Consider the following 13,311-nt stretch of genomic DNA (forward strand, 5'->3'; position numbering starts at 1 on the left):
CAATGTCTGTATCGGTTCCCTGGGTACTACCAGAGATCCCGAACCTGCTTTCTCATTGACCGATCTCCCATCCACAAGTGGCAGCACTCCATTTAACGGCGTGGAGTTTGAACGGTCACTATTAGTGGGGAAAGGCTTCTCTCCAAATTTAGTCGAGACACTCCTAAAGAGTAGAAAGCAAGTAACTACAAAAATCTACTCTAGAACTTGGAGGAAGTTCTTGTCTTGTTCAAGATTTGACATCCAAGACGGGATACCAATACAACAAATCTTAGAGTTCCTACAGAGGGGTTTCGAGTTAAAACTCTCTACTAGTACCCTTAGAGTACAGGTCTCAGCTCTGGGTGCCCTGTTTTCATGCAATATAGCAAACAATTATTGGATAGCGAGGTTTATGAAGGCAGTTAGTAGATCTAGACCGGTATATAAGGATAGGACAGTTCCATGGGATTTAAATTTAGTTCTGTCCTCTCTAACAAAACCCCCCTTTGAACCTCTGCAAGAGGCCTCAATCAAAATGTTGACACTTAAGACAGCCTTCCTGATCGCCATAACCTCAGCTCGCAGGATAGGGGATATACAGGCACTTTCCAGAGCTCCTCCATACACAGAAATCTTATCAGACAGAGTAGTCCTTAGACCAGACCCGGCATATCTGCCAAAGGTAGCGTCACGTTTCCATAGATCACAGGAGATAGTTTTGCCATCCTTTATTCCTAATCCCTCTAATCCTAAAGAGCAGGAGCTTCATATGTTAGACGTTAGGAGATCTCTCCTTCAGTATATCTCAGCTACTGATAATTGGAAGAAAGATGGAGCAATGTTTCTTTCATTCCAAGGTCCAAGGAAAGGATTTAGAGTGTCAAAATATTCACTAGCCAAATGGATTAGGGAAACTATATCTCTAGCTTACACAGCAGGTGGGGGGCCAGCTCCGCAGAATCTAAAGGCACATTCCACCCGGGCCATGGCGTCATCCTGGGCAGAGAGATCTGGAGTGTCAGTGGAGCAAATATGTAAGGCGGCCACTTGGTCATCTCCTTCCACTTTCTTTAAACACTATCGGTTGGATTTGGGGTCCTCCTCTGATCTTTCCTTTGGGTTAAGGGTGCTACAGACTATAGTCCCTCCCTAAGGTAGCTTACATCTCTGTAAATCTCTCGTAGTGCTGTCATGGGAGTCCGAATAAAGCATTAAGCTACTTACTGGTAGCGGCATTTTTCGGAGGCCCATGACAGCACCCTTAGTTCCCTCCCTATTCACGTGGGGGTAGCACTTCCTGATATGTAAATAGTGTAGTATGTAAATCTCACATATGGTGTCTGGTTACAATATAGTAGATTATTTTTTGTTTCCAAATGTATATAATGTATGTTTGTGTACCACTAACCGCGGTAGTCATCTCAGGCTCTGAAATACAACTGATGCATGGGAGAGGTGCCGCCCTTTTGTATCTGTAGGTTTCCTGTTCCTTAAGGGCGGATCCCCTCTCTCGTAGTGCTGTCATGGGCCTCCGAAAAATGCCGCTACCAGTAAGAAGCTTAATGCTTTTCTTGTCCAGATATAGAATCTTGCATTTTTGCCTGTTAATTACCATTCTACTGGTCACTGCCCATTGCTCAAGTTTATCTAGATCCCTATGAATCCTTTCTCTGTCTTCTCTAGTGTTAAGGTACCGTCACACTAAGCGACGCTGCAGCGATACAGACAACGATGTCGATCGCTGCAGCGTCGCTGTTTGGTCGCTGGAGAGCTGTCACACAGACAGCTCTCCAGCGACCAACGATTCTGAAGTCCCCGGGTAACCAGGGTAAACATCGGGTTACTAAGCGCAGGGCCGCGCTTAGTAACCCGATGTTTACCCTGGTTACCGTTGTAAATGTAAAAAAACAAACACTACATACTTACATTCCCGGTGTCTGGTCAGGTCCCTCGCCTTCAGCTTCCAGCACTGACTGAGCGCCAGCCGTAAAGTACAGCGGTGACGTCACCGCTGTGCTCTGCTTTCCGGCTGGCCGGCGCTCACCAGTCAGTGCGGGAAGCTGAAGGTGAGGGACATGACCAGACACCGGGAATGTAAGTATGTAGTGTTTGCTTTTTTACATTTACAACGGTAACCAGGGTAAACATCGAGTTACTAAGCGCGGCCCTGATGTTTACCCTGGTTACCAGTGACGAAATCGCTGAATCGGCGTCACACACGCCGATTCAGCGATGTCAGCGGGAGATCCAGCGACAAAATAAAGTGCTGGACTTTCCCCAGCGACCAACGATCTCCCAGCAGGGGCCTGATCGTTGGTCGCTGTCACACATAACGATTTAGTTAACGATATCATTGCTACGTCACAAAAAGCAACGATATCGTTAACGATATCGTTATGTGTGACGGTACCCTTAGCTATAACTCCTAGCTTTGCATTGTCTGCAAATTTGATTAGTTTACCTTAAATTCCCTTATCTAGATCATTTATAAAAATGTTGAACAACACTGGGACCAGGACAGAGCCTTATGGTACCCCACCTGGAACACTCTTCCAATTGGATGTGCAACCATATATTACCACTCTTTCAGTACAATCACTGAGCCAATTATGAATCCACCTAATTGTAGGATAGTATGAGATACTTTATCAAATGCTTTGCTTAAGTCGAGATATAGTATATCTACTGCATTTCCCTGATCCACACAGTCAGTGATTCCATCACAGAAGGAAATTAGATTTGTCTGGCATGACTTGTTTGCTACAAACTCATGCTGGCCCTGGCTAACTACTGTATTCTTATCCAAGTACTTACATACATGATGTTTAATAATTTGTTGAAAGATCTTTCCTGGTATAGAAGTAAGACTCGCTCACCTGTAATTTCATGGCTCCGTCTTTTTTCCTTTCTTGAAGATAGGGACAACATTTGCCCTACTCCAGTCTTCTGGGACTTCTCCTGTTCGCCTAGAATCAAAGTTTCTGGCTAGTGGCTCTGCAATTTCCACTAACTCTTTCAGTTATATTTGAGATACTATATGAGAGATCATGAAAGGCTGATTTCCACCATCACTATAGAAAATATTTACTCCCTAAATTTTGCACATTGAAAGTTGTTGTTAAACCCCCACCAGATTCTGCTCACTATTAATGCAAAGGTGCAGGTTTAGGGTGTGGAAACCGACTGACAAATTCCCTTTAAGCTTGATCTATAGCTTTGTGTAACCTGGACATACAGGTTTATGAATATAATACCATATCTTCAGAATTGGCAGAGTGACAGTAAGCCGCCGAAGCTTACATGCTAAAGTAGGATTTAACGCTGCAAAACATAGATGGAAAATGCAAATCAAGGAGAGGCTGGTGATGGCACACTGGATTCATGGAAACAGTGTGGATGTTATCTTATAAATCAGCAATAAAGGGTGTTTCTGCTCTTTCCTTAGCTTTATATATGGCCCCAGTATGCAAAAAAAAAAAGTGTATACAGTGAAGGAAATTATTTGATCCCTTGCTGATTTTGTAAGTTTTCTCACTGACAAAGACATGAACAGTCTATAATTTTAAGGGTAGGTTAATGTTAATATTGAAAGACAGAATATCAAAAATAAAATCCAGAAAAATCACATTGTATAAATTATATAAATTTATTTGCATTTTGCAGTGAGAAATAAGTATTTGATCCCTCTGGCAAATAAGACTTAATACTTGGTGGCAAAACCGTTGTTGGCAAGCACAGCAGACATTTTTTTTTTGTAGTTGATGATGAGGTTTGCGCACTTCAGGAGGAATTTTTGTCCACTCCTCTTTGCAGATCATCTCTAAATCATTGAGATTTTGAGGCTGTCGCTTGCCAATTCGGAGCTTCATCTCCCTCCATAAGTTTTCTATGGGATTAAGGTCTGGAGACTGGCTAGGCCACTCGATGACCTTAATGTGCTTCTTTTTGAGCCACTGCTTTGTTGCCTTGGCTGTATGTTTTGGATCATTGTCTTGCTGGAAGACCCAGCCACGACCCATTTTTAATGTCCTGGCGGAGGGAAGGAGGTTGTCACTCAGGATTTTTACGGTACATGGCTCCATCCATTCTCCCATTGATGCGGAGAAGTCCTGTGCCCCTAGCAGAGAAACACACCCAAAACATAATGCTTCCACCTCCATGCTTGACAGTGGGGAGAGTGTTCATTGGGTCAGCATTTCTCTTCCTTCAAACAAGGAGAGTGAGTTAAAGACCTCAAATTTTGCCTCATCTGACCAAAGCACCTTCTTCCAATCACTCACAAAATCATCCAGGTGTTCATTGGCAAGCTTCAGATGGGCCTGCAGATGTGCCTTGAGCAGGGGGACCTTGCTGGTACTGCAGGATTTTAAATCTGGGGACCTTGTGGGCACTGCAGGTTTAAAACCTTTACTGTGTAATGTGTTACCAATGGTTTTCTTGGCGACTGTGGTCCCAGCTGCCTTGAGATCATTAACAAGTTCCCCATGTAGTTTTAGGCTGATCTCTCACCTTCCTCATGATCAAGGATTCCCCTACGAAGTAATATTTTGCATGGTGCTTCAGATCGATGTCGATTAACAGTCAATTTGTATTTCTTCCATTTTCTTACCATTGCACCAACAGTTGGCTACTTCTCACCCAGCATCTTATGGTTTTATAGCCGATTCCAGCTTTGTGCAGGTCTACGATCTTGTCCCCGACATCCTTATAAAGCTCTTTGGTCTTGCCCATGTTGTAGAGGTTAGAGTCTGACTGCTTAATTGTCTGTGGACTGGAGTCTTTAATAAAGGTAACTATGTAAGACAGCTGTCTTTAATGAAAGTAACGAGTTGATTAGGAGGGTCTAATTGGTCTGTAGGAGCCAGAACTCTTAATGGTTGGTAGGGGATCAAATACTTATTTCTCACTGTAAAATGCAAATACATTTATATCATTTATACAATGTGATTTTCTGGATTTTATTTTTGATATTCTATCTCTCAATGTTAAAATTAACCTACCCTTAAAATTATAGACTGTTCATGTCTTTGTCAGTGGGCAAACTTACAAAATCAGCAAGGGATCAAATAATTATTTCCTTCACTGTTCTAATCTATGGATTCCTCGACTCTACACCATCCTGCTAGTAGAGTTCCCTCCTAGTCTTCTTACTTCCTACTCTGACAATGGAGTAAGTATTTAACAACTGCAGCCAATTGCTTGGCAACTGATTGGCTGCAGCAGTCATGTACCAACCATGAAGGAATAGATGGAGAGAAGACCGGTGGGCAACAGAGGAACAGAGCAGGATAGAGAAATGGTGGAGATATGTAGTTTTTTGTATTGTTTTGTCTTTTTATGCATGCATGGGTGGAACACCCTTTTAAACAAAGTTACTTAAAGAGGTTGCCCTACCATCTTTTTCCCTCATCAAATGATCTAAAGACATATACAAGTGCTTCTCACAAAATTAGAATATCATCAAGTTAATTTATTTCAGTTCTTCAATACAAAAAGTGAAACTCATTATATACAGACATTACAGCGTGATCTATTTCACATGTTTATTTCTGTTAATGTTGATGATTATGGCTTACAGCCAATAAAAACCTAAAAGTCATTATCTCAGTAAATTAGAAGGGTCATTCCATGGTAACTTACGTTATGTTCACAAGCCAAAAACTGGCTACAGACTGTTCTTTGAAGGCAGGCACAAAAAGGAGTGAATGCATATGGTACATTAAATTATTCTCAATAGATTTCAACACAGTTTGATTTTTCAACAATAAAATTAAATACAAAATACGGTGTTATTACTTGGTAACTTACGTTACAAAAAAAGGAAAGGCAATTGTCCTTCATGAGACTGCCAAATGTTCTGTTCTGGTAAACAGGGTGAAGCACTATTTTTATTGTATTAAAACGCCATAGTCCCAGCAATTTAAAAAAAAATATTTTAACCTCTCAAGTTAAAAGCAACTTACGTTACCGTACAGTATAGTAACTTTTTTTACTAAGCTGATGGTAAGTCACCATCAAATGGATTAAACTTATTGTAAGGTAAGTTACCATCATCTTTGTAATGTAAGTTACTATATTGTGTTAATAAAATGGAGAAAGGTGGAGGGCACCACTAAATGCGTATAACCAAGTAATTATATACTGGGGCTCACCCTGGACTTGACAAGCTACAACGAAACCAAAAAAGAAAGAAAAGATCATGTCCATAAAAATGGGAGCTCCCATTTTTATGGACATGATCTTTTCTTCTTTTTTTTTCGTTACTATATTGTGTTGTAACGTAAGCTACCATGGAATGACACAGAATACTTTATAACACCAGCTTGAAAAATTATTTTAAAATCCGAGCAGCTCGGATACCCAGTTTCCTTTCTTTATCGTCTGGTGGGCCTGCGTATGACCACTGCATCCAATCACTTGACAGTGATGTTGCCTGTACCATAAAGGATATGTTCCCACAATGAGCATTTGATGTTGTGGATTTGTACTAAATGTCCAACTGGGGGTCTGTATGTGGGGGAGACAGGGCAAAAGCTTAGAACAAGAATGAATTCTCACCGCCACACAATAAGAGAAAAAAGAAAGGATCTACCTGTGGCAATACATTTTTGTCTCCCAAATCATAACATTATGGACATGAAATTACTTCAAATCTAAGAGAGACAGAAGAGTATGGGAATATACACTGATGACGACCTTTGACAGTCTTACTGCAGGAATGAATGTGTCACACGGATTTATGTCTTTTTACATCAACTAAGGAACTTGCCCCTCAGACTATGAAGGGTCATCACAACAGAGACCCTAATCACAGGACAATAAAACATTCCTTATCTAAGAGATGGCCCAATATTTATGGACATAACTGTTTATAACTCATGGTAATTCTGCTTCATGTCACCTGTCTTATCCATGTTTTTTTTTCTCTGTGCTATGTTGTGCATAAACATGTGATTCTTTAGAATTTCTTTTAGTCTTTGCTTGATGAAGGGACCTGTGTAGTCTCGAAAGCTTGCAATTTGTTACCATCTTTTCTGTTAGCCATTAAAAGGTATCAACCACTGAGGACTGTCAATTCTAAATATTTTTCTATCTACTGGCTAACACGGTACCAAGATATATATCTTTCCTGTATGCGTTTTTAGTGCGTTTCTGCTGTCTAAATGCTATAAAGACGCATACGCGATTTTCATTTGGAAATTTTCCTTATCTTGATCAAATCTACGGGACACATTTTCAAATAAAACTTGTTTAGCAAAAGAGAAATTGGTATGTTGACGCTCATTTTTCTTAATGTAACAGTAATAAAGGTATTAAAAAAAAAAGCACAGTGGGCATGAGATTTCTGTAATTCCCATTCGCTTCGCTGGAACTGTCAGAAGCTGCGTTTTGTTTTGTTTTTTTTCACACAAGTACGCAGATGAATAAACGTACCAATTACTCAGAGTGGGCAGCAGGCGATCCTGCACTTACATAGTGGCACGTGGAACTCTTCAGGCAAGAAAGATTAACCTCAATGCATACTAAGCCCATTAGTATATTAGGTGAACATGCGGACTCGTGGTTTTACGACATCTGTGAGATCCTAAACCTGTCACCTCTACAAATACCAATAAATTGTCAACTTCAGCACTCAAAAATAGGAAATTATTTTTTTTTTTTTAATGTTTTTTTGCTAGATATATACATGCTGTCATTTATGTTCATAACTCGATACCTTATACTGCTGTCTGTTATGGGCACATACCATTACCACTGTGTATGTGTTGTGACCTGGTGGTCAGGACAATAATGGACCTGGTGGTTAAGAGCACACGGAATGACCTGATAGTTTCTGATAATAAAGGACACACTAGAAATAGCCGTGGATTGCGCCTAACGCTCCCTATGCAACTCGGCACAGCCTAAGGAACTAGCTAGCCCTGAAGATAGAAAAATAAAGCCTACCTTGCCTCAGAGAAATTCCCCAAAGGAAAAGGCAGCCCCCCACATATAATGACTGTGAGTAAAGATGAAAGTCAAACACAGAGATGAAATAGATTTAGCAAAGTGAGGCCCGACTTACTGAACAGACCGAGGATAGGAAAGGTTACTTTGCAGTCAGCACAAAAACCTACAAAAAGACCACGCAGAGGGCGCAAAAAGACCCTCCGCACCGACTCACGGTGCGGAGGCGCTCCCTCTGCGTCCCAGAGCTTCCAGCAAGCAAGACAACAATAAAAATAGCGAGCTGGACAGAAAAATAGCAAACCAAAGAAATACAAGCTGGAACTTCGCTTCTGCTGGGAAGACAGGTCACAAGAACGATCCAGGAGTGAACTAGACCAATACTGGAACATTGACAGGTGGCATGGAGCAAAGATCTAAGTGGAGTTAAATAGAGCAGCCAGCTAACGAATTAACCTCGTCACCTGAGGAAGGAAACTCAGAAACACCCACCAGAGGAAGTCCATGGACAGAACCAGCCGAAGTACCATTCATGACCACAGGAGGGAGCCCAACAACAGAATTCACAACAGTATGTTAGCTCGTTTCTTCTATTTTTCGGTCACTTTCCTAGTTTCCAAGTTTTTCATGGGATACCGTTTTACAGACCTTATGAATGAAACTGAACATGAACATTCCTGTTGTTGGCACTGATGCTATTTGGTTATCATACCTTTGTCTCATTTACCGTATGTACATGTTTATGTTAATGGATCCTTGTGATGTTTACAATATCTGATCTATTTATATTATTGATGTTCTTCATACACAGAATACTCCTGAGGAAGGCCATAAGTAGGCCAAAACGTTGAAAACATTTATATCTGTATTCTCTTGGATCTGATTTACTTTTTGCTATATACTGTATCATAATAAATATAATTTTTGAGTGCCGAAGTTGACAATTTGTTGTATCTACTATATAATCGTCTAATTCTGTCTGTAACGGAAATCCCGCGTCGCTGATTGGTAGTGCCACCCGCCCGCGAACAATCAGCTACAGGCGCAGTCCGGCCGAGAATTGGGGCGGGATTGAACCACGCTTCGCTGATTGGTCGCGCCCAGCTGGCCACGACCAATCGGCGATATTGGCGCGGGATTTAAAGACTGTTTCACTGATTGGTCGCTATTTTACACAGAAAATCCTGTGTATTCATTGCATTATTCTTAAATCTTCATAAATAAACTACATACATATTCTAGAATACCCGATGCGTTAGAATCGGGCCACCATATAGTATAGTATATTATATCTATATACATAATTGTCTAAGGGGTACTTCCGTCTGTCTGTCTTTCTGTCACGGATATTCATTGGTCGTGGCCTCTGTCTATCATGGAAATCCAAGTCGCTGATTGGTCGCCGCAAAACAGCCACGACTAATCAGTGACGGGCACAGTCTGGAAGAAAATGGCCGCTCTATACTCCCCGCAGTCAGTGGCCCGGCGCCCGCTCCCCGCAGTCAGTGTCCCCGGCGCTCCGTTCCCCGCAGTCAGTGTCCCCGGCGCTCCGCTCCCTGCAGTCAGTGTCCCCGGCGCTCCGCTCCCCGCAGTCAGTGTCCGCGGCGCTCCGCTCCCCGCAGTCAGTGTCCCCGGCGCTCCGCTGCTTACTCCCCGCAGTCAGTGTCCCCGGCGCCCGCTCCATATTCCCCTCCGGTCACCGCTAACACAGGGTTAATGCCGGCGGTAACGCATTCCGTTACCGCCGCTATTAACCCTGTGTGTCCCCAACCTTTTAGTATTGATGCTGCCTACGCGGCATCAATAGTAAAAGAAAGTAATGTTAAAAATAGTACAAAAACAAAAAACCTGCAATACTCACCCTCCGTTGTCTGCTGAGCCGCTCGCGCCTGCCGCCATCTTCCTTTCCCAGCGTTGCTTTGCGAAATTACCCATAATACCTAGCGGTCTCGTGAGACCGCTAAGTCATATGGGTAATTTCGCAAAGCATCCTGGGAATGCAAGATGGCGCCAGCCGCGCGCCCATCTGCACAGCGCCGTTGGATCCCAGGAAGCGGAGAGACGGGACGCTGAGGAGCAGCGACCAGAATGGTGAGTATGTTCAACTACAAGGGGCCCTCGGATCGTTAGGTGAGTATGTTTATTTTTTTTAAACCTGTGACATACGTGGCTCGGTAATATAGTACGTCACTGGGCAATATCCTACGTGGCTCTGTGCTGTATACTACAAGGCTGGGCAATATACTACGTCGCTGTGCAATATACTTTGTGGCTGGACAATATACTACCTCGCTGTGCAATATACTACGTGGCTCTGTGCTATATACTACGTGGCTGGGCAATATACTACGTGGCTCTGTGCTGTATACTACGTCGCTGGACAGTATACGACGTCGATGGGCAATATACTACGTGGCTGGACAATATACTACGTGGACATGCATATTCTAGAATACCCGATGCGTTAGAATCGGGCCACCATCTAGTCGTAATATAACAGATCTGGAAGCACTGGTGGGGAATATGGAGCTGCTCGCCTACAGTGTGGCAGTCATAGGGTTATTCCCAGAATGTAAGAGATACAGGAAACCATGGCAGCATTGTGGCCATTGTGATAATTGTAAAGGTAACGTGCCCTTCTTTTTTACAATGCAGTTTCCTTATTTGCCAGTTCTGAGCAGCAGAGAATTGTGTCGTATCAGAACATAATTGATTTGTTTTTCTGTTAATTGTTAATCTTTTGCCGTCAACTTTTCAATAAAAGATTTGATCACTGTGTACCAGACACATGCAGCGTACATGATGTCACTATGACTCCCACTGCCCACACACATCCTTGTCGGTGACTACCTATTAATAAGGACCACACAGCCGCTCAGCGATTAGCTGCAGCGGTTATATAAACTGCCGATGTGATGGCACTACTGCAGCCAAAACACAGACATGAACAGTGGCAGGCAGGAGCCATCACTGGATCTAGGGAGGGTGACTACCTGCTCTGCTTGTTCTTTTAGAGCAGGGGTGGGGAACCTCAGGCCCCAGGGCCATTTACGGCCCTCGATGACCTTTTATCAGGCCCCTGGGCAGATTCTCAGGGACCGCATTCTTGGGCAAGGAGCTGTATTTAGATTGCCACAAGCTCATTAATTTCTTCTTGCTCTGTTAGCACACACATGTAGTGTTCACTACTGAACAGTGAAGGGCATGCAATGCAAGATTACATCCTGACACCAGTGCCAAAGTCAGGATGTACATTGTGGGCAGAGTTTGTACAGCCCCCGAAGGATGGTATAAATATCCAAATGGCCCTTGGCAGAAAAAAGGATTCCCTAACCCTGTTTTAGAGCATCTGGGGTCCACTTTCCTGAAAACAGAAAACCCCTTCAACTATATTTCCCAACATCACGGGGTGACCAACAATAACGATACAGTACGTCACTGCTGGGGTCTGATGCATAGGTGGGCAGGACATCGCACAGGCGGCACCTCGGGAGGCGAGGCCGTCGCGCAGGCGGAACCTCGGGGGCGAGGACGTCGCGCAAGCGGCACCTCGGGAGGCGAGGCCGTCGCGCAGGCGGAACCTCGGGAGGCGAGGACGTCGCGCAGGCGGAACCTCGGGAGGCGAGGACGTCGCGCAGGCGGAACCTCGGGAGGCGAGGACGTCGCGCAGGCGGAACATCGGGAGGCGAGGACGTCGCGCAGGCGGAACATCGGTAGGCGAGGACGTCGCGCAGGCGGAACCTCGGGAGGCGAGGACGTCGCGCAGGCGGAACCTCGGGAGGCGAGGACGTCGCGCAGGCGGAACCTCGGGAGGCGAGGACGTCGCGCAGGCGGAACCTCGGGAGGCGAGGACGTCGCGCAGGCGGAACCTCGGGAGGCGAGGACGTCGCGCAGGCGGAACACCGGGAGGCGAGGACGTCGCGCAGGCGGAACCTCGGGAGGCGAGGACGTCGCGCAGGCGGAACCTCGGGAGGCGAGGACGTCGCGCAGGCGGAACCTCGGGAGGCGAGGACGTCGCGCAGGCGGAACCTCGGGAGGCGAGGACGTCGCGCAGGCGGAACCTCGGGAGGCGAGGACGTCGCGCAGGCGGAACCTCGGGAGGCGAGGACGTCGCGCAGGCGGAACCTCGGGAGGCGAGGACGTCGCGCAGGCGGAACCTCGGGAGGCGAGGACGTCGCGCAGGCGGAACCTCGGGAGGCGAGGACGTCGCGCAGGCGGAACCTCGGGAGGCGAGGACGTCGCGCAGGCGGAACCTCGGGAGGCGAGGACGTCGCGCAGGCGGAACCTCGGGAGGCGAGGACGTCGCGCAGGCGGAACCTCGGGAGGCGAGGACGTCGCGCAGGCGGAACCTCGGGAGGCGAGGACGTCGCGCAGGCGGAACCTCGGGAGGCGAGGACGTCGCGCAGGCGGAACCTCGGGAGGCGAGGACGTCGCGCAGGCGGAACCTCGGGAGGCGAGGACGTCGCGCAGGCGGAACCTCGGGAGGCGAGGACGTCGCGCAGGCGGAACCTCGGGAGGCGAGGACGTCGCGCAGGCGGAACCTCGGGAGGCGGGAGCACATTTACTGGTAAATAGGTAGTTTCCCATAGCAACCAATCAGCTGACTGCTTTCATTTTCCAACAACTACAATCCCATTGGTTGCTATGGGAAACTGCTCCAATTAGATATCTCCCCTCACATTATCACTAGCTGAATATTCCTGTCAGAGATCAGTAGGAATCAGCGCCGGCAGCATAACCCACAGGCAGAGATGGAAGACGGGGCAGCCTCCCCTCCAGCACGTCAGAGTGTGCACCGCACTGCACCTCTCACCGCACAGTCTCCGTCCTATAACGACAGCGGCGCTTCCTTACCGGCTCCTCAGCACAGCGGCGTCCTCCTCCTCCTCAGCCGCACCGAACCACAACTGCACCGTGCGCTTCCTCGTTACCCGCCCCACACTAAACCTGAGCCAATCACAGTCTACAATACACACGGCTTTCCAAGTGTCAAGGCATTTCATTGGCTGTACACCGTCTCGACTATGATTGGCTGTAGTTTCCTTTCTTTGTCAGATGCTATTGGCTGAGCATATAAAAGGGGCGAGGCTCTGTGTCTGCACATTATATATACAGGCTTTACACTGCTTGCTAGTGTCAGACTGTCAGTCAGTCATACATAGGCGAGAGATGTGTGGAAGCTGCTGCACTGCACAATCCATCAGTCTGCTATAGCTACTATCTATAGATCTGTGTATTACTCATTTATCTATAGGCTACATGTATCTATCTACCCAATCTCTATCTATCGTCTATTATCTATAGAGAAGAACTGGAGCAGCCCAGCTCTATTATCGGGTGCCCAGGCCTCCCAGGAATTCAGCCAGTACTTGCCAAAAGTCC

General features: G+C 45.8%; 1 protein-coding gene across 1 annotated transcript in view; it reads right to left on the minus strand.

Annotated features, from left to right (window-relative positions):
- Window positions 1-12,856, minus strand: part of PIGA (phosphatidylinositol glycan anchor biosynthesis class A) — a 50,153-nt gene extending 37,297 nt beyond the window's left edge. The window contains exon 1 of the mRNA XM_069761047.1: window positions 12,784-12,856. The gene's annotated coding sequence lies outside the window, so the exon portion shown is untranslated. The remainder of the gene's footprint in view (window positions 1-12,783) is intronic.
- Between the last annotated feature and the right edge of the window lie 455 nt (window positions 12,857-13,311).

This window comes from Ranitomeya imitator, chromosome 3 (assembly GCF_032444005.1).
Source record: "Ranitomeya imitator isolate aRanImi1 chromosome 3, aRanImi1.pri, whole genome shotgun sequence".
Taxonomy (NCBI): Eukaryota; Metazoa; Chordata; class Amphibia; order Anura; family Dendrobatidae; genus Ranitomeya; species Ranitomeya imitator.